The sequence below is a fragment of the Apus apus genome, chromosome 24, assembly GCF_020740795.1.
Source record: "Apus apus isolate bApuApu2 chromosome 24, bApuApu2.pri.cur, whole genome shotgun sequence".
Classification (NCBI taxonomy): Eukaryota; Metazoa; Chordata; class Aves; order Apodiformes; family Apodidae; genus Apus; species Apus apus.
The window spans coordinates 4,975,200-5,003,158 of record NC_067305.1 but is presented as its reverse complement, the minus strand read 5'-3'; the positions used below and the strand labels follow the sequence as shown (position 1 = coordinate 5,003,158).

At 59.3% G+C, this 27,959-nt stretch overlaps 1 long non-coding RNA gene across 1 annotated transcript; it reads left to right on the top strand.

The window, feature by feature from the left end:
• LOC127393948 (uncharacterized) lies at positions 1-27,323 on the top strand. Its single transcript, XR_007891549.1, has 4 exons — positions 1-110; positions 16,199-16,551; positions 26,568-26,737; positions 27,183-27,323. It is a non-coding gene; the product is annotated as an uncharacterized LOC127393948 (long non-coding RNA).
• Positions 27,324-27,959: the final 636 nt, after the last annotated feature.

Below are 27,959 nucleotides of genomic sequence, written 5' to 3'. Positions count from 1 at the left end.
GTTGGAGCGATGGCGGCGGCGGCTCCTCCTGACGCCTCTTCTCTCTCTTTCCCTCCCCAGGTGGGCTCGCGAGCGGCTCCTCGGGGATCGGCACATTGGGCAAGGCAGAGGTAACCACGGCTTCCTCATCCCCCTCCTCCCCACCTCATTTCCAAAGGCAGCCCCGGGTTGCGGCCGGTTCTCCTGGAGGGATGCGGGGCAGGTGCGGGACCCACAATTAGCGGCGTTACCGGTAACGGGGGGAAGTTCCCGGGCTGGCGAGGAGGGGCATCTCTTCGTGCCATGGGAGAAGGGGACCGGCGGCCGGTCGGGCTGCCCGGGCTCCGGTTCTCCGGCGGGAACCGGAGCTCCCGCGCCGCTCCCAGCCGAGCCCAGCCGCTCTGCCTCCCGCCGAGGCGGCCGCGGCTCCTGCAGCGAGCGCCGTGCTCGAACCGGAGCCCAACATGGCTGCTGTAGTGAAGGTATTTGATTCACACGAGGGTGTAGGCGAGGGGAAGAAGCGGGGTCTAGAGGCATCGGGGCCGGTGCCAGCCCCCGCAGCCGCCGGGGGAAAGGGTACTGGCGGGTGATGATCCGGTAAGTGCCGGGGGGAAACGGGGCCAGGCGGCACCCGTGGAGCCCCCGCCGCCGACACGCGTGAGGCGGCCGCCCTTGCCGTGCCGGCTCTGCCAAGCTTCTCCCGCGGCCCCTCGGGGGCAGGGAGCTGTGAGGTGCGGGCACCGGCAACTGGAGAAGGCGAATCGGGCCTCTGAGGCCCGCCCGGGCCCTGCTGGGCCGTTACCGGGCCCGCGGGAGGCGGAGGAGCGGGTCCGGCGTGGATGCTGAGCTCTGGGCCCCCCCGGTGCCAGAAGCTGCCCTTCCCCGAGCCGCTCCCGGCCCGAGGGTGCTCCTGGAGCGACGGAGCAGCTCAGCCGGTCCCCTTCATTCCCTCAGCGAAGCTTTGGGGCCGCGGTTGTTGTTGAGGTTTTTACCCTTTGGGGAAGGAGCGGTTCGGTAGCGGAACCCACCGGGCCGGAGGAGCAGGGCCGGGTCTGACGGTGCCCGGGGAGGTGTGGACGGCAGCGGGGTGGACCCAGCCGGGGCAGGGCGAGTGAGGCATTTCAGAGCCTGGCTAAGGAGGTAACGGCACCGGTACGGACCCAGGGATGGGGAGGAATGCGGACGGCAGCTACCGGGGGGGACGATCCGTTAGTTTTGTAACCGCCTGCCTCGCTGTCACCATTTTCCCGCTCGGAACGGGTGGCCGTGCCACCGTGCGCTGGAGCGTCGGGAACGACAAGGGGTGACAACGATAATAATTAATAGCAATAATAACAATACTAATTAGTGGCGGCTTGGAAAGAGAAGGACGGAGGAGACACGACCCCGCACAGCCCCGGGGAGCGGAGGCAGTTGAGGTTCAGCACCACGGAGAGCGGCGGGGCCGGTGCCGGTGCCGGTGCCCGGTGCCGCGGGAGCATCTTCCGCCGGCGCCCCGCAATGCTGCCACTACCGTTTGCGGACTGGGGCTCCTGCCAAGGGCTCCCCCGGTCCTGAGGGGGTCCCAGGTACGGGGCACAAATTCCCGTTGCTTCCAGAGAACTCCCGGTGTTTAAGCGTTGGCATCTCTGTGCCTCGCTCCCAGCCCCTTCCAGCACAGATATTTATCTTTATTATGCATTTTACATAGAGAGGTGTATATATATAGAGAAGGGCGGGTGTGGACAGCAGGGGCCGGGACGGCCCCGCCGCTCTCCCCCATCAGCTGCTCCCGGTCCCTGCTGGAAGCGGAGCCCGGTCGGGGCTGCCTGAAGCTTGGGCACCGGCACGGCGCCGTGCCCGGGGCCGGGACTCTGCCCGGGCCGCCTGTTCTTTTCGTTTTCCGCCGTTTCATCGAAGCGAGGTGAGACAAGGTCGCCCCGGGAGGGCTGCGGAGCCCCCGGGCCGGGGCAAGGCTGGGGGACCGGGGGTATGGGGGGCTGGAGAGAGCCAGGGTGTTCTGCAGGGGTTCAGGAGTGCGGGGCACTGCGTGCATCAGGACCGGAGTGACCGTCAGTGTGTGCGTGCATCGGTGCGAGCGCTCCTGGCTGTACACCGGGCGGGTGGGTGGTGAACCTGCGTGTGCTCCCGGGGATCTGCACGGGTCCCCGGGCACCCCTGGGTGAGTGTGCGCACGCGGGGGTCACTGCTGAGCCCGCCGGTGGGCTCCCTGTGTCAGGCAGCTGGTAGTGCCGGGGAAAGGCCGCTGATCCCCCGTCGCGCTCCTGGCTGGGACTGTCCCGCCGTTACCGGGAGAGCGGAACGGGACCCCTGCATCGGGCAGGGCCGGGACCGGCCCCGGGTGGCCGCACGGTGGGGACGTGGAGCCGGACCTGGGCCCCGCGGCCCCGCTTTGTTCCGGGCCCCGGAGGTCCCTCCCCGCCCCGGGGGCACAGCCGAGGCCGGATCCGTCCGGGCATCCTGTTATCGCCCGGGACGGGGAGGTTAAACTCAGTTTTACCCTCGAGAAGCGGTAAATTTTCCCCGTTGCAAGCGAGGCCCGGGAGCGCAGCCTCGACGGGAGGGTCCGGCCGTCCCCGCCGGCCCCCCCGCTGTTTTTCCTCCCCGAACACTTCGAGTTTAACTCCAGCCTTTACCAGGGGAGGGGGGGCTCTGCCACAGTCCTGCCCGAGCGGGGTTACCCCCGGGGCACCGCCGCGTCCCCGACGGGGCGGGCCGGCTGCTTCGGGAGGCTGGGACGGGGGCGGGGGGCGAGCAGACGGGCCAGCCCCCGGGGACTGCGGCGGCCGTGGCCAATGGCGCTGCCCCCCCCCGGGGGAGGGGGGTTGACCCTTGCCCCGGCCCCGCGCCCGGGCTGTCCCAGCCCCGCCGCTCAGGCTTTGTCCCCGACGGCCGCCCCGTCCCTCCTCCCGCCTTCCCCCGCCCTCTCGCCATCCCTCCGCCGTCGGCTCTGCCTCAACTTTAGAGGCAGGTCCCGGAGGCGCTGAGGAGCGGGAGCAGGACCCGCACCGGGACCCGCACCGGCATCCAGCCTCCTTCCCGGGCCGAGCCTTCTCCACACCCTGCCATCCTGGGAAGGATGCGGCGACCCGGAGCCGACGGTGACCACGGGCAGCACCGGCCCCAGCGGGGCGAGCAGGTACCCCCTCCTCGGGTCCCCTCCCCGGGCTCCTCCTCGTTTCTTCTCCTCGTGTCCCGTCCCCGGGGTCCCCCCTCATCTCCATCCCACTGTCCTGGAGCTTTGCGGGGGCAGCCGCTCCGCCGAGTTTCCTTCCGAGCAGCTGAACGGCTGGAGCCCCCCGGGAGCTCTCCGGGAGCATCCCCCGCCGCCGGTGCCCGAGACCGGCGCCTGGAACCGATGACCGAGCCTCCCGACTGGGGCTTGAGATCCCTACGGGCAAGGGCGGGCTAGGACGGGGCGGCCTCGAGGAAGGGCGGAGTGTCCCCCCTTCCGCCGGGAGATTCACTGTGCGGGCCCCCCGAATACGCGGGTCTCTCCCGGAGCTTTAGGGCCCTGCTGCAGGGAGAGGGTGCGGGAGGAAGGAGAGGAGGACAGAAGAGGGGGGTGCGGTGGAACCCCCCGAGGGGGTCCTTTCTTCTGGGCCAGTCCCTTCCCCAGCCGCTCTCATGACTCAGCAGTTCCGTGCCAGTAATTACAATAATTAGGAAGTGGGAGCGGGCTCTGAAGGTGGGTCTGGGGGCGAATTTGAAGCTGGGAGGCAGGTAGGACCCTGGGCCACAGGCAGCGGGATGGATCCTGCGGGAGCATCCTGCCCTGAGAAGGCTCCTGGGCCACGGCGGGGGGCAGGGTGGTCTGTGTGGGGCTGCTTCCACTTTAGGGTGCTGGTCCCCTTTTTGGGGTTCAGGCATTGGGTCGGCGTGCTTGGGTGGGCTTCTGGGAGCGCTTGGCGTTGTGTGTTGCATCCCAAGGCTCTGGGGCAGATTCCTGCTCTCCCACTGAAACCTTTGGGGTCTTTTCATTACCAGCGGTGAGGGGACACGCTGGTGGCTGCTCTGGGGGTCCCCCCCGCCCCCCTCCCCGGGTTGCACGGCGTGGCCGAGGCCTGTTGGGTAAAGACTTGGGTTGGTTTTTCTCTTTGGTTATCTAGCTGTATGAGTGTATGTGATATCATAAAGCTAGAGAACCGAATGTAAAAACCCACTCGCTGTTCTCCGGGAGAAGAGCCCTGCCCTCCCAGCAGGAGGGGGGCTCGGTGGCCACCGGCCCCGGTGCCTTTTTTTTTTTTTTGGGGGGGGGGAGGGGGTCTGGAAGCCAAACGCAGCCGTGGAGTGAGAATTTCAGTGGGGTTTTGTCCTTAATCGTATTTATTGAGGCCCAGAACTAGTGCCTGTGCCTGGGGAGATTATCTCAGTTCCAGCCCAGGGTTCCTCAGGCTGCCTACAAACCCTGCACCGTAATTTTATTAATTTCCACACACCACCCTCCACCCTCACCCCCCCCTTTTTTTTTTTTTTCCCTGCCATGGTTTTAATTTCTACGTCGACAATTAAGCTTCTCTTGTGCCGGCTGTGCCAGAGATAAATGAAACGGGGCCAGCTCAGAAATAACCCCCAGAGAAACCCTGTTTATAACGAAGTAGAGGGAAAGTTGCTTAAATATATTACCACATGCAAATTGTAATTTAGTGCAAACCCGTTTCTGAGGCTGGTTTATCTACTGGAGAAGAGAAATAAATCATTGCTGGTGGGTTATTCTGCATCTGCAGAGATTGCAGCTTTGTTCTTTGGAGATGGGGATTTGGGAACATTGCTCCGAGGGTGTTGATGTTCCTCCGGTCTCAGCCTCCTCCCCAGTCCCTTCCGGACCCCCGTGTTCCTGCTTTGCTGCCCGTGGGGTGTTGCTTCAGCCAGGTCCCTGCTTCCCTCCTGCTTCCTCCAGCTCCTCTCGGTGCCGGCGGCGCCCGGGGAGAGTGTCTGGTGAGAGGGATGAGCAGGCAGCACGGAGCTGGATCCAGCCCCGATGGCTGGTGCTGGGAGCGGGGATGGGCTGGGAGTGGTGACCCCGAAGGCCGAGTGGTCCCCAGTAATTTTTGGGGAGCTGGAGGGAGGTGTTTTCAGGTGCATATTTTGGGGTGTAGTTTGGAGTGGACAGTCAGGGAGGCCCCTGCAGTCTGGGGCGTTCGGCAGCGGTTGGTGGGGAGGGTCTGCAGGGGGACCCTGGCCCCCAGGTGCTGGAACCAGGGCTGGGTCAGGCCCTGACCATGCCAGACTGTCCACTGCTCTCCCATGGAAGGCAGGGGCGGTGTGAGGGGTGCCACAGCCTGGGCAGGATGATGGCACCAAGGCACGTCCATCTGCCCCCTCACTGTTTGTGTTTTGGGGGCATTAGTTCCCTGCTGGGTTGGTGCTGAGAAATGCGAAGGGGAAGTGCACCAGCTCCAAATATTAACAGTCCCACGCCCCAGTCCCTTGCCCCATCAGCCTCTTCCTGCCCAGCACATCCTGGCCGGGGTTTTGCTTCTATGTGGAGTTGTGCCTCATTTTCCACCTGCAGCAAAGGAGCAGTTTGGGATGTGGGGGGCAAGGGAGCCCCTTCATCCCTCTTGACAGGTCTGGCTTTGTCCAGACGGGAGAGGGGTAGGTTCCTTGTCCTGCATCTCTGGGATACCTGGTGCTGATCCTGCACCCACAGCCTGCTCTGACACACTGTGCTCACCCAATCTGGGACTTTTTCCGGGCAGGGCAGATGTGGATGCTATATGTAGTGTAGGGTAAGCAGGGACAGCCTCTGTACACCCCAAACCATGATGTGGGATAAAGAGGAGTTGGTCCTTTGTACACCCTGTGAAGCTGCTTTGCCTGCAGCTTGGGGAGAAAAAAACCTTCCCCTGGCTCCTCTCTTATTTGCCCTGAGCTCCTCCAAGGTTTCTGTCAGAGCAGCTTTCTCTGCCAGATCCTCTTCAACCATCTTTAGGCTCTCCAAGATCTGGAGCAGCCGGGAATCCTGTGGGTTTGGGCAGGGTTTGGGCAGGGTTTGGGCAGGGTTTGGGCAGGGGCTGCCTGCACCGACCTGCCGGCGTCTGCGTTCCCGTTCGGCAGCAGCGAGGCCGTGTGGGGACAGCTGGGAGGACACAAAGTGACAGCCGAGCAGCAGCAGGAGGGACGGATGGTGCTCAGCACAGGGAGTAGGCACTGTGTACCCATCCTGCCCTCACAGCTCATGGTCCCAGGCTGAAGCAAACCCCCCAAACACACCACCACACACCCCAACATCCTGCTGGGGAGCAGAGAGGGAACCGGCACAAGGCTCCGCCGCGCTTGGGAAACCTTCTCTTCCCTCCTGACTACTTGTAAACCATTCAGCAAGAATTTCTTAAAATAGGTTCCACTTTAAGGACTTATCTGCTGAATGCCATTAATTTTCTGGGGTTCGTTAAAAGCAAACTTGGTATCATAGCAACTGAATCTATTCCAGGGAAGCAGCCAATTGCGCCGCACGGTGTGTGCAACTGAAGGCGAGAGAAAGGAGCCTTTCAGGTTTATTCTTGGGCTTGTGCCTTTGCAAGTGAAGTTTTAATTTTCCATGTTTTATTCCTTGTGGAATATTTTATGATTTCTCCCAGGCGAATCTGCAGGGAGAGGAAAATCACTGCTCTGGCAAATATTTGCAAAATCGCCTTGGTTTGGTGCCGGCCAAGTGGGCAGAGGCTGGAGCAGAGGGATGTGGTGGGTGCCAGGGCTGGATCCAATGCTGGAATTCAGCCTCGTGCTTGGGACAGCCAGGCTTGTCCCTCTGGGGATGACACTGCCAGCCCCAGGGTCACCCTCAGGAGTGATGCTGAGTGTGGGTGTCTCTGGCCTCCCCGGGTGGATCCGGGACTGCCCAGTGGGATTGGGAGCTGCTGGTAAAGAGGATATTAATCCCCATCTCATTTCCTTGGCCTCGCTAAAGAAATAGTAATTATTTTCCTTTTAATCCCATCTCTCTCTTCTTTTCCATCAGGCCCTAAGCTGCAATTTTGCTCCCAGGGCATTTTATGGTAAGGATCATTCCAGGCGCTGCTGGGATGCTCGGTCCAGCTACTGTTGGGGCAGGGATTGGTTTGTAGCCCTGGGATGATGCTGGTGGCTCAGGGCTGAGCCTGGCTGGCCCCGGGGGTCTCCAATCCTGGTTCCTGGCATTGGGAGAGGAGCTGGGATGAGCACCCCAGTGCTGGCACAGCAGAGTAAGTCTGGGGCAATGGGATGCTCCCCAAAACCCCAGCCAGGCCATGGAGATGGAAATAGAGAGCTCCCGGCTGGCATGGCTGGGGGGATGGGTGTTGGGAGCCCTGTGCTCCCAACCTTGGTCATTCAACCCAAATCTGCCCATTCCCAGGCAAGGGGGTCCCTGTGTCACCCCCCTGGCCCCAGCACTGCTCCCTCCTCCCACCACAAGCTGATGATTTTCCACCTTGATAGAAGGGAGGGGAAAAAAAATAAATAATTTCTGCTAAAAAGTATCACTTAAATTGAGAGGAAGGGTAAAAGCCCCAGACAAAAACATATCTGTGAGCAGGAGAAAATGAAAAACACTGATGTGCTTAACTGGAGGCCATTTAAAAATAACCATTGAACAGGCAACATTAAATAACAATTCCTGCCCATCAGGTACGTGTCAGTGAAGCTCCTGTTTATTTACCCAAAGCTGGAAGATGGCTCGGCCAGTTCCTTAGCTGCTAATTCTTATGGATGTCAGGCTGAAGTCTCCAACCCGGATAAATCAGGTGCTGGAGGTGGAAGGAGCCGTGTGAGAGCGCTCAGCCCTCCTGCAGTGCCCAAGGGGTGCGTGGGGGACCCCACCCATGGGACCCAGCCTGAAGGGTGAGATGAGACCCCACATGCAGGGCTGGCTTCCTGGGACAGCAGGTTCTGTTCCCAGCCCCACACAATGGGGCTTTGCTTCCTCTGCTTTTCTTTTCTTTTCTTCTTTTCTTTTCTTTTCTTTTCTTTTCTTTTCTTTTCTTTTCTTTTCTTTTCTTTTCTTTTCTTTTCTTTTCTTTTCTTTTCTTTTCTTTTCTTTTCTTTTCTTTTCTCTTTTCTTTTCTTTTCTTTTCTTTTCTTTTCTTTTCTTTTCTTTTCTTTTCTTTTCTTTTCTTTTCTTTTCTTTTCTTTCTTTTCTTTTCTTTTCTCTCTTCTCTTCTCTTCTCTTCTCTTCTCTTCTCTTCTCTTCTCTTCTCTTCTCTTCTCTTCTCTTCTCTTCTCTTCTCTTCTCTTCTCTTCTCTTCTCTTCTCTTCTCTTCTCTTCTCTTCTCTTCTCTTCTCTTTTCTCTATTATCTTCATATATTTTATAGAGAAATTATTATTTACAGTTTAATATCTTCATGTTTCTATGGAAACTCGTTGGCTGTGCTGGGTGGAGAAGTCAAAACCACCCATGGAAAATGGCAGTGTGGCAGTGAGCAGGGTGCTGGCCGGGGTGTGGGGACCCATGCAGGACAAGGGGAGACCCGCCACGTATCGGTGACTCTCACGGTGCTGGGGACATGGTGGCCTTGGTGGCCACACTTTGCCGCTCCTGCCAAACCCAAGCCCTTCACCCGGGTTCCTTGGCAGGTGTTTTTTCAGGGTGTTCCAACCAAGCAGCGTTTGCCGAAGCCTTTCCCCATCCCTACACCAGGAATCCTCCCGGAGCAGGGAAGACCCTTGTGTATGGGGGGGAGTCAGCTGAGCCCCCTCCCTGCATCGCTCACCCGGGGCGGGGGGGGGAAGCGCCACAGCCCCGAATGTAGGTCAGGCACGTTTGTGCATCATCATCATCATCTTCATCATCTACATACGTTGACTTCCAAGAGCCAGAGCTCGTCCTCATCGCTACCGAACCCGTGGTTTGTGTTTGCAAACAGCAAACCTGGGGGGGGGGATGTGTGTGTGTGAGGTATGGGGGGGCTGGGAGGGACCCCCCCACCCGGCACCGGCGCTCATGTGGAAGGAGACAGCAGCAGTGGAGACCTTCTCCCCCCTAATAGCCGGTGACAGGGACTTGCTAGTGGCGATGTCCCCGCGCCGGGCGCGCAGCAAGGGCGGAAGGTGCGCGGCGTCCCCGCCGGTGTCAGAAAGGATCTGTCAGAGCAGCGGGGAAAGGTCAGCGGGAACGGCACGCGGGGAGGCATGAACAGGCCCCCAGGATGCTGTCCCTGTCCTGCTGCCCACGCCAGCCAGCAGCGCCCACCCCCTCCGTCCTCCAAGGATAGCAAGGGAGTCACAAAAAAAACCACCAAAAATCCCACCCGCTTCAAAAAATAACGACTCTGGGTTTCGCTGCCTTCGCCTCGTGGTTCCGGAGCCTTTGGGGACGGGGCGTTCTCAGGGTGTTCTCGCCTTCCTGCGCCGCCGCCACCACTGGAGCCATTTATTTTTCATGAAAAGCACGATCCCAGCACTATTCTGGGGCTGGGCCTTGGCAAACAAGGGAAGATGCTGGGGCTGGTGGGGAGGGGGGGGGGGGCTGTCCCTGTGCCTCTGCCCCCGGCTTCAAGGACCAGCCCCCCTCCCTGTCCTCGGCGGCTGCGCAGGGACCCCCGGCTCCCTGGGAGGCTGAGCCCAGACTTTCTCTGCCCCAATTCCCCGGGAAACCAGGCGAAGGCTGATCCCGGCGCAGCTCTTCATTGTTTTCTGTACATCTTGGATTTCCATGGAGCTCAGGGAGGATTTCTGGGCAACCCAAGGGCTCGGGGTAAGGGGAAATTGAGGTGTGATGTATCCAAACCGCCCCAGCCCTGGGGAATCCCGTTGCTTCATGTGTCAGGGGGGGATTTAACACGGAGTATTTGCTCCTGGAGCATCAATCACCGGTTGTAAAACCTGGGTACAAGCGCAGAGGAGCTCAGGGTGGTGCCGGAGTGTTGGGGGGTCTCTGTCGATCCTCATGGCTGGGTCGTGGGCAGTGATATGGCCACCAGCCCCATGTCCCCTCTGCTCATGAGCCTCTGGGTTTGCAAATCAGGGACGGGCCCTGGTACCTTTGGGATAATTTCTTATATCAAAATTGAAGCATCCAGCTAAAACGGAGAGACAGAAGGGGCTGGGCTGGGGGCATCAACACCAGCTCGGCTGCCTGGGGTGTAGAAAACCCCTCGGCTCCACATTTCCCTCCCCCATCAGACACCCCTTCCAGAGCAGACTTCAGGGATGAAACCCCGCGCCAGCTGCCATGCACGAACCTAAGCCAAGCACACGTGTGCTCCCGGCCCTGCCCGGCTTGCACACGCGTGTGCACGCGCAGGCCAGCCCGAGCCGGGGCCGGCTGCTCCGGGAGACGGGGCGCGAGTGGCATTTCAATGCAATCCAGGCGGGAACAATGAGGTGTGTTTTTAAGGGACTGTGAAAGGGGGGTTTTTGCTGAAGGCCTGAAAAGGCAGCGGGGGGAGGAGGGAGCCGGGCAGCCCCTCCATTAGCTCAGTGCAGCAGCGAGAACAGCTGTGAAAAGAGCCCAGGCCTTTTTCCCACGCCCAGAGGAGCGGAGCGAGGGAAGGAGCCCTCCCAGCGAGGTCAGATCCCATCACTAATATATACACAGGCTGTGCCCTCATTCACGTCACCCCGGCGCAGGTTTGTTTAAGGCACACACACACTGACACTAATTTCTCCTCGCCCTCGCTCCCCCAGCCGGCCCCATTATGGTCCTGGCTGCATTAAACCCTCCCCGTGCCCCGACGACGGCTGGCGGCACCGAGGGGGTTGGGGATTAGTTGTTTTTTTTTTTTCTTATTTCCCCTCCCTTCTTCTCCTTTTTTTTTTTTTTGTCTCCACCCAACACCTGACCGACAAGGTCAAGATGAGCTGCTGGCGGCTCTGGCCGGCAGCTGCTGCGCCGAGGCTGCCTTGCAGGAATGTGCCACCACGGCCAGCTCCTGCAGATGGGACCTGGCGGGGGTTTGACACCCGGGACTCAGCTGGTGGGGGATGCTGGGGGGGGGGGCGCTGTGGGATGACCCCCCCCATCCCCATCTCAGCTCTGTGCGCCCACGGCTGGGTGATGCTGGTCTCGTGGCTGGGTGGTGGGAAGATGAAGCTGGGGGTTCTTGGCTGGGGGTGAATTAAAGGGTTGATTCAACCCCCTCCCCAGTACCCAAGGTGCAGTTTCCTGAACCGGGAGCAATCCTGGGGGCTCTGGTGCTGTTTGTGGGGGGTCTCACCGGTCGTGGTGTGATGACCTGGCAGCCTCTGGTGTGATGGCAGGAGCAAAACAACCCTCCTGCCTGTCCTGCTGCCACCAGGGCTCTGGTGTCCCTGGGGCAGTGAGCTCTGCCCTCGCTGCCACCATCCCCACCCCAGCCACCCAGGGCTGCCAGGATATCTGTGGGGGTGCAAAGGGTGAAGGGGGGGGGGGGGATGCTCAGGGGGTGAGAAGAATGCAGAGAGGTTGGGGAGGGGATGTGCAGGGGGATGCCTGGATGTGGGGGGGATACTCCCCTCCTGCTGCCCCCATGCCAGGAGCTCCACAGCTCTGCCCCGTCCCCCCTCGTCCCACGGAGCCGCCGGCCGGGCCCGGCATCTGCTGCGAGCTGGGCAGCAAATAAATCAGGGCTTGTTTATTCTCGTGCCTGGGCTCGGTGTGTGAGTTCATTTGAAAACGTTCTGCCTTAAATTACAGCCTAATAAATCAATACCCACTTAGCGACGCAGGCGAGGGGGAGCAGTTTGTGCAAAGAATTAAAAGTTGCCTCCACGGCTCTTGGGCTTCGAGAAGGGCGAGGGAGGGAGCCAGGGCCCTGGCCTGGGACACGTGTGTGTGTGGCTGTGCATGGCTAGGACATATATGAGCATGGCCAGGACGTGTGTGTACATGGCTGTGCATGGCCTAGATGGGTGTACATGGCTCTGTGTGGCCAGGACATACGTGAGCACGGCCAGGAGGTGTGTACATGGATGTGCATGGCCCAGACATGCAGGTGCATGGCCAGAACACACGTGTGCCTGGCAGGGATACATGTTAAGGCAGGCGTGTGCCATCAGCTGTGCCATGCAGGAGCTTGGGGCATCTTCAGCCCTAACTCCAGCTCTTCTGCCATGGGGTCTCCCTGCATTTCGCCCCCTAAAAGGTGACCAGACGGTTCCCCCCATCCAGCTCCCAGGTCTGCCCCCTCCCCACTCAGGGAGCTTTGTTAGGCCCCTGCTAACAGCTTTCCCTGAGCACCCCCCTCCCTCGGCCCCTCCACTCACACCTTTCACTTCTCTAATCCCCTCGTATTTGCCTGGGCCGCCTTCCAGGGCCACCCACCTCTTTAGAGGTCCAGTGCTAAGTAAACGCTGCCTTTGCTCTGCTAAACGGAGCCTCCTCCCCAGCGCAGCCGGGGTTGGCGGCACCGCGGCTTTCATGTGCTGCTCCCCCTGCTCTGGGGCTGCCCTTCACCTCCTGCCACCCTCCATCCTCATCCTCCTCCTTCCCAGGGATTCGGGGCACACCCAGCTCTCCCTGCCCAGCACCTTGGTGGCCACAACCCTGGGTGCCATTGCTGCCTGCTGCCACCAAAGCCACCCAAGCATCGTCCTTCCCCCTGCACTTGTGTTAAAGCAGGTTTTATCACCCCCACCTCCTCAACCCCCTCCCATCCCCCCCCCCCCACCTCACCCCATCTCCCTTGCCAAGCCCTGACACTCGATGGCAGCCCCATTCAAAATGCATGTGCTCCCCTTTCCCGGTGCCCCGCTCCTTTTGAACTAAAAGGATTTTCTCAGAGGCTAAGTTCAAATGTATGGCCGTTATTTATTTATCACCCCGCGATGTATTATTCATTTATTTAAAAATGTATGGCAGCTGGGAGCCCCCGTGTTTAATCACCCCGCCGGTGGCGAGGGCCAGGTGGAGCCAGCCCCTCTGCTCTGCCGCTAACCTGGCGCGGTGGCTCAACGAGCTCACGCCTGATTTACCACCAACCCACCCCAAAGCAAGCCCACCCCAGGCAGGGTGACCCTGCTGGGTGGGCACAGGGCTGGAACTGGCATTTTAAGGGGATGCCAAGGACCTGCTGTACCCCCTGTGCTGCTTGTCGCTGGGTGGAGGTACATGGGGCTGTCACCCTCATCCCAACATGGCTTTGGGGATGGGGATGTGCCTTGCTTCTGCCTGGCTGGCACTTCTGGTGACCCTGGCCGCTGTCCCCAATTGCTGCCTGTCCCTGGGATGAGGACAAAGTGGTGCTGCTGTGCAGGGAGGCTGGAAGAGGCTGGCATTGAGTGTCAAAATTGGTTAAAAAAGGCAGAAAAAGGAAAAAACTGGCTGGGCTTTGCTCTCCCAGGCATCGTGTGGAGGAGGGGACACATCCAGCCCTCCTGTCATCTTGTCCCTGCAGGGCTGAACATGGGGCTGAAGGACTGAGTCCCCTCCCGGGAAGAGCAGGAAGGGTTAAGGGTGCTTTCCTTCCCCGCTGAACTCCCCACGTCCCCCCACCACCCTCTTCCTCCCCCCCCCACCCTCTTCCTCGCTGGGACACTCGCTAATTGAGACAGCTTCAGCCCCTGCCTCCCTCCTCTCCCCCTGGAGCTGAGCTGCCTCTTCCCAGAGGGAGCACATTGTCTGCTCCAGCCGGGTTGATGTAATCCCTAAGCCCGAACAATACTTCCCCACCCCGCTCCCGCTGAAAGGGTATTAGTTGCCCAATGAGATAATTACTCCCCAGCCCACCCTAATCATCCCGTCGGAGCAGCCGCTTTCCCCGACAGGCAACGAGCTGCCCAGCTCAGCCCCCAGGATGCAGGTTTGGGGTTCCTCGGGGTGATGCTGCTGGAATTACTCACCCTACGTGGGCACCCGCAGCCCAAAACCCAGCAGCAAAACCTGCTGGGGAAGGGGGACGTGCTGCTGAGGTGTCACCTCCTGCCTCATGGCTGTTGTCACCCCCAATTGTCACCTGTGCGTGGAGGTGTGGGGTGGGAGTCCCGAGGTGCTGAGCCTGGGATGGCACCGTGTGGGAGGAACCCACTCCTGGTGTGATGGGGTTTGGATTTTCCTGGAGTCACGTCCCCCACCTTGGTCCCCTGGGGGAGGCCCTGGGCTGGCAGGTGTCCCCGAGTGCCTGGCAGTGAGCACTGATCCATCAGCACGCTGAGAAACTGATCATCGAGCTAAAATTTTAGGTAACAGAATTCCCCATTTTCATTAGATCCTGGTCTCGTGGGCACGTGTGGTGTGAGCATGACCCTGTGGGCACACACGTGGTGTGAGCTTGACCCTGTGGGCACACACGTGGTGTGAGCATGACCCTGTGGGCACACACGTGGTGTGAGTCTGACCCTGTGGGCACACACATGGTGTGAGCATGACCCTGTGGGCACACACCTGATGTATGGTGGCCCTGTGGACACACATGTGGAGTTAGCCTGTACCCATGTGGCACACACGTGGTGTTAGCATGGCCCTGTGGGCACACACGTGTCCCTGCACACGCAGCCCTGGCACTTGGCTGAGCTGCAATCCAGGACTTTTCCCAGCTGGATGGTGCCAGGACCAGCTTTCCCCACCCAGAGCAGCTCGGACGTGGCTACTGGCCACAGAGCTCCCCTGGCCAACGTGCTGGGATGGGGGATGCTGGTGGGATGGGAGATGCTGCAGGGTGGGCCGGGCTCAGGGCTGCCCCAATTAAGCCCTGGCTCTGATTAATCTGCTCTTTGCAGCTCTGGCTGTGCTGAAGTCGGGGATTATCCCGTCGCCTTCCGCACGCCGGTACAGCGGGACCGAGGCAGCCGGGGATTAATCTCCCAGAGGTTTTGCTGATCCCATCCAGAGGAATGGTGGCCAGGGAGGGGGTTGGAGGGGGGGGGGGGGGGACAGAGCTGGGCAGGGGGAGACAGAGTCTTTGCCTCTGTGGGTTGGTGTTGGGCTCGGGGAGGGGAGCTGGGGTTTGGTGGGGTGATGGCTGGGATGCTCAGTGGGATGTTTACTGGGATGCTCACCGGGACAGGGGATGGGGTTTGAGGGATGGGTCTGGTGGCACCACAGTCACCAGGCTGCACCTCCCCAAGTTCCCAGCAAGGACTTTTCCCCCCGGCTCCGCTGGGAACGCTGCCGGCGGGCAAGGCCAATGCTGCGGCCGGGGACGCGGCTCCCGCCGCCGCTCCGCCCCGGCCCTTTCTTGCCTGATCTCTCCTGACAGACAAACCCCGGCTCTTTCTCCGCCACAAAGTCCTTGTCCAGCCAAGCACACAAAGCGGATCCATTATCCGATGGGGGACAGAAAGGAGGGGCTGGGGGGGCGGGGGGGGTGGCTGCTGCACAATGGGCACAAGTGGCGCGCGGGGCCGCCCCTATTGTGTCTGGGCAGGAAGGGCCGGGACCCCCAGCGCAGCCCCCTCAATGGCAGCATTGTGTCCGAGCACCCCCCACCTCGGGTGTCCCCTTGGGGTGTCTGTGTGTCTCCCCGCCCCCCCAAGCTCCCACTGCCCGTTGGGGGCAGTGCTGTCACCCCACCTTGTCTCCCGGCTTTTTGGGGTCCTCTGTTCCTACTGGACACCCTGGGGGGGGTTTTGGAGGGGCTGAGTTTTTAGCAGCAAAGTGATTGTTGCAATAGGTGCCCTCTCCCCACCCCCCCACCCCCACCCCCCCCAGCAGGATGAATGTGGGTGCTGGGGACAAGAAGGGCTCAAGTCCTCATCTGCCCCTGCTGTGGTTTTGGGTGATAAAAAGGCTGATCTGGGGCAGACCAAGGGACCTCGCCAGCAGCAGGTACTGGAGGTCAGGAAGGTGCCCAAGAGTGACTGGTGGGTTTTGCTCCCCCCCCCGCCATCATCCATCACAGTGGGGTTTCCCTCCCCACCAGCTCCTCTCCCTGCTGATGTCTGAAAAGTGGGACGTGGGATGCAGTCCAGGCTGTGATCCCTGGGGATCCCTCTCTCTTGGCCCCAGTGGAGCTGTCAAACAGAAACTCGTCCCTTGAGAGGGATCCATGTGGGCACCCAGAGGGGGGTTTTTACATGGAGGTGGGTGTGGAGACCTCAAAGTCCTTCCCCAGGCTCAGGTGGTGCCAGGAGAAACCTTTGAGATCCCCTTAAAGCATCATCTTGGCCAGGTGGACCTGCCCAGTGCCACAGCAGGGTGGTCAAGAGGGCTCAGAGATGAGCAGAGAGAGACTGATGTGGGTTTGGAGGAGATGGGTATATTTTGGAGGGGCTCAGTGTGGTTTTGAGGTGCTTAGTGTGGTTTTGGAGGTGATCAGTGTGGTCCTGAGTTGGCCAGTGTGTTTTCAGTTGTGACAGTTTTGCCTGTTTTATTTTTCACAGAGAAACCCCCAGCTTGCCTGGACCATCACCACCCAGCATCACCCACCTTGGGGGCTGGGGAGAAGTGGCCAGAGTGACAGGGAGCTGACATGGGCAGAGCCCCCACCCCTCAGCACCCTCACCCTGGAAGTCCAAGGATGGAGCAGCCCCATGAGGTGCCATGGATGGGGTTTTCCTGCCTGGAGGAGCCACCTGGCCAGGAGGAGAAGGTTGCTGTGCCATGGATTTGCTGGGACAAAGTTGGACGTGGCTACTGAGGACAGGTCGTGTCCCTCCAAGGGCAGCACCAGGCATGGGGGGTGAGCTCTGCACCCCCAGGGGTGCCCCAGACCCCTTTGACTCTTCCAGATGGGGTAAGTTTGGGCTTTTCTTGCTTTCCTCCCCCTTCCTGCAAGCCCAGGTGGGCAGCTCTGCCTTTCACACCCAAACCCTCCCCTCGGGTTCTCCCCAGTCAGGAGTTTGGTGGGATCAGGGGGCAGAGGGGCACCCACCATGGCTCTGCAAGTGGTTGGGCTGCTCCTCACCATCGGGGGGGTTGCCAGGCTGCCAGGTGCCACCCTGATTTTTTCCTTATCATTTCAGGGAAAAAAAACCCAAAAACACCTTTTGTCCCCATTTTCTTCATATTCCTCTTTGAAAACATGTGGATTCTCCCCAGGCCCACCCCTGCACCTCGCTCCCCATTGCCCACCCCCTCCAGCACCTCCAGGGACACTACCCCAAAAGGAAACCATTGCTATCCCATCTGGAGACCCTGGGATGGAGAGGGGACCCCCAACCAAGGGTAGGAAGCCCACAAATACCCCCCAATTCTGACGCTCCATTTCTCCAAACCCCCTCTCCCCGCCCATTGCTGCTTCTTTCCTCCTCCCCCTCGCTTTCAAAACAGCCTTTTCTTCCTCAAATTAATAGGAATGCTGGTTGCTGGGGGCTTGGTGCTGGCACCCAGATTGGCCCAGTGGGTGCCCCCAGCAGATGCTTGGTGCTGCGGGTGAGGCTGCCCTCCTCCTCCTCCTCCTCCTCACTCTAAGATGGCCGGCAGCCCCAAAATGGTGCTGAGCATGAGACGCCATCTGCAAGGCTGGTCCCACGCCCGCCGTGGCCTTTTTATGCAAAGGGGAATTAATTAGATTTGAATATGGTAATTAAGCCATCCAGCCCCGCCGGGTGCTACGAGGTCCCTTCTTTTCTTCGGGCTTTCTTCTCACCCCTCTCTCCCGCCGCCCCTTAACCCTTCCCCCTCCGCTTTTTGCACCCAAAGAACCTCTCCTGCATCCTAATTAAGCGCCGGGAGGAGGCGATGCCATCGCTGCCCCCTTTCCCACACCAAAGTCTGGCTGTCCTGAGGATGCCATCCGTCTGTCCTGCCCAACAGCCACGGCCACAACCCCCTCTGCTCCCATTTCTCCCCCTCCCCCCGAAATTAAAAGCTTGCAAAGGGACGAGGGCAGCTACACCAAAAGGAACAGTGGGATTTTGGCTGGCAGTCAGAAACGGGTCCCAAATTAATCCCCCCCCGAGCTGGGTCATGTTTTAAGCCTCTCTGATCCTCATGGTCCCAATATTGTCCTTTTTTTTCCCCTGCTGGTGACGGGCCATGCGGGTCCTGGTGTCACCAGAACTGAGGCACCGGGATGGGTGAAGCTGCTTTGGGGATTTCTCCCTGGGGGTTTTCGGGTCTGAAAGGAAAGGAACAGAGACTTGAAGGTACTTTCAACATCTGTGCCCAGAAAAGGATATTTTCTTTAAAAATGGGAATGAAAGCTTTCACCATTCCCACATTCCTTAATAGCATCCATCTCATGATCTCGGCCGTAACTCCTGGGTCTTCCTCCACCTGAGTGAGAGACTGGAAAACTCCTGCAAAAAGAGAAACCAAATCCCTGGAATATCATTTTGTATACCTATATCTATATTTATAAGGAAATAGTTGCTTTTTTTTCCCCCCACTTACCTGGCAAAGCAAAGGAGGGAATCTGGGAATACCTGCGGGAGCCCCAGGGTGCTTTCTCAGCAAGTTGCTGCCAACTCAGAATAAGCCTCTTTAAAAACTGGAATATTTGCAGCAGGATCATTTCTGGTAAAACTTTTAATTGCACCATCGAGCTGCTTGTACCTGGGCTGGGAAGGAGGCTGAGGTTAATCATTACATTATATATACACACAGATAACGGGGGGATGTGTATATGTATGTGGTGAGATATATATATATTTTTTGGGTACTGGCTGGAGGCTCCCAGGGTTTATCCCAGCCAGAAGCTCACCTGCCATGATGGACATGGAGAGGCTGAGGCTCTTCCCCATCCCCAGCCTCCCCCTTGGCTTCAGTTTTGGGTGAAATAAGGGAGAAATGGTGGCTTTCTCCTCTGGCTCCTGCTGCAGGGCAGGCACAGGGTAGTGATGTTCTGGGCACCTTGGAGGACCAGTTCCTGGGTTCTCCTCTGCCCAGACTAGGGTCTAGCTCTCTCCCAAGATGTAGGGAGAGGGATGGGTTTGACTACCCAAAAGGAAAAGTGGGATTTTGGCAGGTGATGGTCACAGCAAGAAACGCGTCCAAAATTAATTCCACCTGGGCTGTATTTCACAGCTCAGACCTGCCTGTGCTGGCAGCCCAGGGACTCAAATTCAAGGGAACACCTGCTCCAGGGCACTTGTCCCCACTGTCATGGTCCTGCCAACCCCTCCTGGGATGGCAGAGGGGAGAGAAAATACACGGGAGAGAGGAAAAAGGAGGAGGAGAAGAGAGAGGGTGAGGAAGAGGAGGGAATCTATAGAGCAGGGCAGGGAAGAAGCCAATGAGAGAGAGAAATACAGGAAAAAAAATACTAAAAAACATGGAGAAGGGGCAGAGAGGAAGAAAAAGCAGATGATGGGAGGGCTGATGGGAGAGATCAGGGACATAAAGCAGGAGACGGGCAGATAAAGAGGAGAGGAGCCCTGGCAGAGGGAGGGACAGAGCTGGAGCCACAGGGGGTGCTCGAGTCTCCCTCTCACCAGGCTGGCACAGGGGGGTGACAATGGTGACAGTGCCATCCCCAGCAAGCTGGAAAGACCCAAAGGTCTCCAACCACACGAGCATCCCTGTATCCATCCCCACACCTCATTAAGCAGGGGCCCGGCTAACGAGCCCAGCCCTGGGAGGGGTGAGCAGCACCCCGGGCAGGCAGGTGGCTGCCAAGAGCAGGGCTATAAATCTCGGGCGCCACCGAAAGCTTTCCTGCAGGATTTATCTCCTCTTCCCACTTTCCCCGCCTTCCCACAACTGCCACGTGGATCCCCCCCGGGCCAGGGAAAACCAGCGAGGATGTTTCTTTTGTCTCCCTCACCTGCTCGGCCGCGGCTCTTCGGCTTCAATCCACCTCGGCTTCCTCCCCTCCGTTCACAGTCTTCTTCCCATGGTGGTGGGAGAAAAGGGACCCGCTTTTTTGGGGTTTTGGGGTGGTTGTTGTGTTTTTTCCAATTGAAAAATAAATCGGTGCCAGGGAGGAGGCAGCAGGAGGGAGAGGGCCTGGGAGCTGAGCATGCTCTGGCTGGTCCTGGGGTAACTCCAGGGGGTTTCATCCCCCCGAGCCCCTGCATGACACCCACCCTCAGCTCCCTGCTCCTCCTCAGCCCTCAGAGCCCTTTCCAACCCTTTCTGCTGCTTCCATGCAAAAAGGGAAAAAAAAAAAAAGACTATAAATATAAGTGGTGGCTGCACTGGTGAGAGCTCTGAATCGGGGGGGGGGGGGAGAGAGGGGGAGAGGGTGGGGGAGGGTGGAGGGGGCTTAAAAATTACAGTGGGAATTAGCAGGAGCTGAAGCTGTTGTTTGTGCTGCCCATTAGCATCCGCCTATTTATCTGTCACCAGCTCCTCGTGGCACCTCTCCATCCATCTGCATCCCTGTCAGTCTGTCTGCCCAGCTAATTATCCAGCAGCATGGCAAGGCCCCCCTGACAGCGGGTGCAGACGTGAGACCCCCCCTCCCCCAGCCTCGTGCTGGGGCTTTTACCAGCCTTAGGGACTGGCAAGAAAAACCCCATTGCAGGGGGGGGGGGGTTTCACCCCATTCTCACCCCTCGTCTGGATCATGGACCAATCCATGTGGAAGGGCAGGGAAGGCTCTGTCAGGCTGTGGGTGCAGCCCAGGGTGGTGCAGCAAGCTGGGATGGAGCAGGCAGAGGTGGGGGCTGGCGGGGGGGGGGGGGGGCGGCAAAGGGGGCTGAGCGGGCAGGGGGGTGCGTGACGTGGTACACGCGTGTGATGCGGTACATGCGTGTGACGTGGCACATGTTCATGCCATGGCACACACCACACCACACCCTCTCCCTGCTCCAGGATGCTCCGTCTCACCCCTGGGATGCAAACCTGGAGACCTCACCCAGCCCAGGCCCCAGCGGGCCACGCCACGGGCAGCGTGGGCACCTCCACCCCCGGCAGCTCTTTGTGCCCGCCTGGCCACGGGGGGTTTCTTTGTTCGCGGCAGGTTCCCCCCTCCCCTCCTGCCCACCGGCCGAGGAGCAAATCAGCAGCGTTTGCATATTCCGAGCAGGTGGGGGCCCAGATGCCTGAGATGCACCAGACAAAATTAGCCGCCATCAGCAGCAGCCCCCGCCGCCGGGGGGGGGGGAGGGCGGGCCTGGCAGACAACCTGATAATTATGGAGCTCAGCATGTGCACGGCGGGGCTGCAACAATTATGCCTGGCTCAGCAAGCCGGGGGGAGGTCGTTACCAGCACCCGCCGGTACCGCGCTCCCGGGGGTCCCCGCCGGCCCCGGCGCTTCCCGAACAGCCCTGGGGAAGGGGCTGGAGGTGGGCGGGGGGTCCAGCCCCGGCCCGGCGGGTCCAGCCCCGGCCCGGCGGGTCCAGCCCTTTGCCAGGTGGTTTGTGGCTCAGCGGCAGCTTGGGCATCCCCTGGTGAGGTGGCACCGCTCTCCCGCTGCCCCCACCACCTTCCTGCTCCCTCTGGCAGCGAATCCCTGTTTCCCACCCGGGCTAACCCCGCGGTGCCCGAGGCATCTCCACAAACCTCCTCCCTCCAGCCCCGGCAGCTCGTGCCCTGCTCAGGCAGCCACACAAGCCCTGGGCACAAACCAGCTCCAACGCTCCGGCTTCACAAAAATTCCATTTATCTTTTCCTCCCAGGATTTTTCCCCTTTTCCTCCCAGGATTTTTCCCTTCTCCCATCCTCCCCTGCTCACCCTCTCCTTGCAGGGGTGCGTTACCTCCCACACATCCTCTCGGCAGGCTGGGGACAAGGGCGGTGGCAGGAGGTGACACTTCGGATTAATCTCCAGCCACCAGCGCTCCAGGGCCAGTGTCACGCAGTGTTTCCTGGAACAAGCCCTGGGGAAAAGGAACAGGAATGGGAATGGAAGAACCCACGTGCACACGAAGCTGACGGGAGATGCTTGGTGGCACCACCAGGACCAGCCCCTGTGCCCGTGGCCTCGGGAAGCTCCAGCTCCAGGGCTGCACAAACTCAGCTTGGCATGGACAGGATCATTCCAACCCACATCCAGAGGTGGAAAATACATTATTTTCCTCATTTAAATCGGCTGGAAGCTGCCCCCGGGTCAGGGAGTGGTGCTGGGGGACACTCGTGTGTCCTTGGGGTGCCCTGGGGAGAGGGGGATGAGGTTGTGGTTGTTTCCCTGATGGATCAGCTGTACGAGCTTGGCATGTGTGGAGCTCTGGCTTCCCCCTTTCTCCTCCTCCCTTCCATCTGGTGTTTGCGGGGGTCAGGATGTGCCACCTCCCCCAACCCCAGGGAAAACCCTGCTCGAAGCCCAGAAGTACCTGCAGCTCCAGGGTGAAAGGAGGATTTTCCATGCAGGGAGGTTTGTGGATATTCCCAGCATCCTGACACCTCCCTGCCCATCACCTCTGGCTGGATGAACTGAAGGAAGCATCAAACCAGGACAGAAACCCCTGTTGGCACTGGGGGATTGCTCTGCTCCTCACCAGGATCAGCTCCAAACTAAAGGATTGATCAGAACTTGATGGCAAACTGAGAAAAGACCAGTTCGACTCATTTATTCTGGGACATCTCCCAAAATCCAGTGAAACAGCCCCAAAAATCCAGTTCCTGCAGGATGTGCCTTTGGGGATGGTGTGTGGGAGCAGCTCTGCATCATGTGGGGGATTTAGGATCCCTGAAGATCCAGCCAGGGGGATTTAGGATCCCCCTCCCCCCATTATCCCCAGATGCTGCAGCATCTCCAGCAGAAGGATCCCAAAATAGTCCTTGGGAAGGAGATTTTGCTTGTTCTAATTATCGGAGGAACTGGGCAGCGAGGAGAAATGCAGTGAAGTAAATCAGCATTTTCATCACATTTCCCACCCTCCCCAGACCCGGTCTGGGAGCAGAGCAGCCCTGTGAGCCTTGGGAAAAGCGAGAAAATTCCCTCCCCACCTGTTTGCTTTGAAACAGGAATATTTTTTTCAGGAAGGAAAACAAACAAACAGCTTGAGAGCTGCGAACGGGACCTGAGAACAACCCAAGACACAACACCCAGGGACACGAGTCACCCCTGCACACCCCACGGGGGTGGGGGGCAAAAAAAAACCCAACCAAACAAAAAAAACCCCCAACTCTCTGGATTATAAATCCCCAGATTCCCTGGATCTTCCCAGCGTGGCTGTGATTGAGATGCAGGAGGTGACTGGCTGGCTCCATAAATATTATTGGGGGCGACGGGGCTCGCGGGGCCGGCGGGCGCAGACAAAGCTCCATTGAGCTGCCGGGGAAGGCACGACAGCCCAGCTGCCACGGCCTGGGCTGGGGGTCAAGGTCAGAGGGGGCCCCTGCCCGTATTATTCCCCCTTTCCTCATGCCCATCAAATTCATAAAGTGGCCCGGGTGGCAACGTGCCCACGGAGGGAGCCGGGAGAAGCCACCTCGGTCAGGCAGGAAGGGAAACTGAGGCACTTTGCAAGAGCCCAGCGTGGTACCTGCTCCCAGGGGACAGAGCTGGGGTCTTTATCCCTTTAGTGAGTCTGTTTCATAGATTCTTGAATATACCCTTGACAGGTGGCAGATTTGACCCCACCAGCTCTGAGCAGGAGCAACCCTTGCCAGTGCTGCCCACCCCAAACCCCCCCCAGCCCCCCTCTGCCCAGTTATTCCCATGCCAGGGGTTTCCTCCCTAAGGATGGAGAACTGGAGTTTTGGGAGCTCACCCCCCAGGAGTGAGGGTTCAATCCTGCTGTCACAGAAACTTAGATTTTTAGAATATTTTACTCCCTATTAAGCACTCCCTTAGCAACGCTTGTTTCCATGGCAAAGAGCAGAGAACCTCCATGCTGATGCTTTGCCTCAAACTCTAATTTCAGCTCGTTTTCCTTGGGTGCTGCCCCATGGGCCAGGTCCCCAACACCCATAGGGGCTTCCCACCCCAGGGTGGACCATGAGTGGCCACTGTGGGCCCTGAGCCAGGCTGGGGACACAAAGCAAGGGGAGGGGGGAATTTACCTGAGAGCAGGAGGTGTGTGTCACACAGAGCCTCTTCTTGCAAAAAAGGGGGAGCTTAGGACACACTGTGCCCCCCCTAAAAAGCTGGTTTCCAACCCCTGCCAGCCCAGCTCTGGAGCTACTGGGGTTTTAAGACAGAGCTGTGCCCAGATATGGGGCAGCCCAGGCTTCCAAAATCACCCTGATGAGCTCAGACACCTGCAGGTTTTCCTCCCATCCCAGCTTTCCCACATCAGGCCTTAACGAACTCCACCAAACGAGGTGCAGGGCCCTGGGGCAGCACTGGGTGCCAAAGGGTGCTTCAGAGCCTGAGCTGGTGGGTGCTGGCACCTCGCTTCCCCACAGGGACACTTGAGTCCCTTCAAAATGGGGATTCCTGCAGAAAATCCAAGTGGAAAGGATAATTTTAATTTTTTTATTATTTTTTTTTTCAGTTTTCAAAGAACCCCAGTGATGTCGTGGGCTCCACTTGGCAAAGAAATGGGGTTTAATTCTAGTATCTCCCTCCTGAATGGAAAAATCTCCACTTGGGAGCCACAGCGGGTTCCCAGGACAGACCCTCCATGGGGACATTCCATCCAGGAATCACCCAGGGTCCCCATTTTTCCACCCCAGAGCCCAAAATGAGCAGTTCTGTGGGCGCCAGACCCTCAGCAGAGCCGGCACTGCCGGGTTTGCCCGGCTTCATCTCCCTGGGGCGAGAAGGGAAACTCCTTCCTCACCGGCTTCTCTCGTGCTGCAGCGGCAGCGAATTCCTGCAGCACTTTGTGCCCTGAAGGAGCCTTAAACCCTCCCAAATCTGACAGCCAAAAATAGCTCCCGCTCTGCTTGCTTCCCAGCGTTCCCTCCCCCTGATTTATTTACCCCGGTTCTTTGAATCCGTCGCGCGCTTTGAATCCCAAATCCTGAGCAGAATGGAAAAAACCCGGCATCTGGCGTGTGGAGGCTCCTGTAACCTGGCGGGGGGGGGGGGAATTAATATTTCTCCTCGCCAAAAGGGTGTTCCCTGCGCTCGGGTTTAGGGACGGGGGGAGCTGGAACAGCCAAAGACCATCACAGCATGATCAGCTCCCGGGGTTTCCCCCTGCGGTGGGTCCAGGGGTATTTTTCCCAGCCCTCCAGATCCCCGTTCGTGGGGACCTGTGGGGCAGCGAAGCTCAGGGGGACCCGTGGGCTGAATCACCCGGTGTCCTGGGAGCGTTTGGCAGCAGAATTGCTGCTGGCATCCCCGGGCACCCCCTTCCCCCCCGCCCTGGGGCTCCCCATGCCAGAGCCCATCCATGAGGATGGAGAATTCCCGCCGCGTCCCTCCTCATCCTGACCTCTCCCTGGTTTTGTGCCCGGGGTGCTGATGCTGCTCGGGGGCTGAAAAACAAAATGCAGATTTTTGGTGCAGAGGGACCCAGGTCAGGGGTGGCGGGGGATGCACCTCAGGGCTTTCCATCACGGCAAATCCCGTGGATTTTCTTCCCACCAGCTTGCACAGCCCTAATCTCTCCCCCAATGGCATTTTGAGCCACCCGATGCCGACTCTTGGCTCATGTAGCTCTGTTTGGGAAGTCTGGGAATTTGGGGGGCACTGGATGATTTGCACCAGGTGATCCCCCTGGTTCGGGACCAGCACCTGGCACTGAGCACCCACTGAGCTGGGCTGGGAGCCCTCCCGAGGCTGGAGCTGAAGGGATGAAGGGCAAGGAGGGTGGATGGGGCTGCAGGGAGAGGAAGGTGCCCCCCATCCTCCTCCTCCTGCCCCCAGAACAGGCTCAGCTTTTATCCTGCCTCAGCCGCGCTGCTGGGGAAGAGGCGAAATTAATCCCTATGGAAATTTATTTAAATGAATTCCCTGCTTGGACATTCAAGCTGTTCCCAGGCTGGCGAGGGCAGGGCAGCCAGGAGAGGGGGGAGTGCGGAACCCCCCTGGAAACCTCCCCCCCCCCAGTTCCCACATTACAGCCACATCTCAGGAGGGTTGTGCCCCCCCCAGGCAGCTGCCCCAGTGGTGCTGAGCTGTGCCACAACCCCAGGCTTGGGCCAACAAATTGCCCCAGGGCTCCGGGGGGGTCACTTGTGTCTTGCCCCCAGGTAGGAGCAGGGAGAAGACACCAGTGGCTCTCGCTGCACCTTGGAGAAGGTTGGGGGGACACACAGGTTGCTCCGTGCCCCATAAGCAGTGGGGCTGAACAGTTAATTGGCTGAGCATTTTGATAAATCAGAAATAATGGTTTTCCTGCCCCCCCCCCCCCCCCGATTAATTCATTAATTAATTTCACTCTGTGTGCAGCAACAGAATTGAGACCTTCCCATGGAGGTCCTTGTCCCGGCTCTGGCCGTTCCTGCCCCAGGTGCTGCCCAGATTCTTGGCTCGAGAGGTCTCACCCCACGGGAGAGGGGAGTTGGGGGGCAGACAGGGACCCTCTTGGCTACAGGGAGGCAGAGGAAGCTCCACAATCACCCGGGCAGTGGGGGCAGCCCCCGTGTGACCCCTGATCCCATCAGGAAGCAACTCAGCTGGCTCTGGAGAGGGGGATCCAGGGCATCTGTATCCCCTGGATAAGGCTCCTTTGGGCTGGGGCCAAAGGAGTTTTTTTGCCGTGGGATTAGGGTGGGAAAGGTTGGGTTTCAGGAAGAATCCTGCAGGATTGTTTTGCAGCACCCTGGAGTCAGGCTCTGGCAAAATCCAATCATGGATACACGGAGGAGGAGGCTTTTCCAAGCACAAAATCCCTGCTGAAGCACCAGGAAACCACAGCACGTGCAAATGTGCTCACACCTTCACCAGCCCCACAGGGGCATCCAGGAGCACGGGTGGGACACCCCCCACCCCCACCCCACCTATGTTTAATGATGGGACTTGATGATCTTAAAGGTTTTTTTTCCAACCCAAATGATTCTGTGATTCTCTGTTCATCCACAGGCAGCTGCCCAGAGCGTGGCAAGGGGCTTTGGCAACCACACCCCACGGATGGGCTGTCAGGACCCCCCACAAGCAACTGACAACAACAGGAACATGAGTGATGAAGTGCCACCATGAGCCCTGGGGACAGTATGAGGGACAAAAGACCCCAGCACCAAACTCAGCTCTTGGTGAGGATTTTTTTTAGCCACCTGTGGGAACGGGATGGGAGGTGGGGACCCCATGAACCCCACAGCAGTGCCCAGGAGCACCCACCACTGTGGGAGCATCACCTCAAAGGTCTGGCATGACTTCTGCAGGGCACAACCGAGCTCTTCTCCCTGTTAGACACGTGGTTTTTCCAGCTCCTGCTGTCACCTGGATGTCCCAGGGGGTCATCTGCAACTTGAATACATGCTGACCCCAACCTCCTGCCTCTCCCTGCTGCCAGAGCCCAGTAAAAGTGTCCCCAAGTGCACGGTGGGATGGGAACTGCTGTTGTAGGGACAGCAGATAGTATTCAGGCAAGGATTTGTCATGGTGGGAATGCTGTCACCTCCCAGCCAGCCCACAGGGACTCGATCCCAGTTCTTCCTGGGCTGGGACTGGGCTCACACCAGTTTCTCCCATTTACAGGTGACACGAGCAGATGCTGTGGGGTCCAGGTGACCAAGAAAGGCTGGAAGAAACCCAGGGCTGGGTGTGAAGTGTGGGCAGAATCCCTGCAAACGCCCTTCCCGTCCCTCCTTCCCCGCACAAGCAGCCAGACGTGCCCAGGGGGGGTCTCACCTTGGTGCTAGATGGGATGCAAGGACCACAGGATGACATCCCGGGAAGCCAGAGGGACACGGAGCCACTGCCACAGAGCCCGCGGCGTCGGGAGGATGAGCTCGACGAGGCCGAAGGGGAAAAAACCGTGCTGTGCATTAAAGGTGTTTTGAAAAGCCCCCAGTTGTGTCCCAGCCTGGTCTCCCTCACGCCGCTGGGGTTTGAGCCGGATTTTACCCCTTTTTCTTGCAGGACCCGCCCAAATGCCTGCGAGGTCCTGTGGCCAGGGTGGGTTCCCTTCCCAGCAGGTCGAGTTGTATCTCTCCAGCCCTTTCCTTCCCTGTGGTGGGAGGCAAGGGGTGTCCTGAGGGGGTCCCAGCCCCTGCTGGAGGCTGGTGGGACAGGTTGTGCAAAGGGGGACCTGCCTGGGAGGGACAAACACCAGCCAACACCACCAGCTCCCAGTGCACTGACTGGTCACTCCAGCCCCAGCTGGTGCCACCGGTCCCGAGACTCACTCCAGCCCCGTTTTTGCGTCTTTAAGTCAAATTTCAAGGCAAAATCAGAGCCTGGAGACCTGCAGCTCCGGGGGACGATGCACAGTGTCACCTCAGAGGTTGGCGACACTTGGCATCGGGCTGCCGG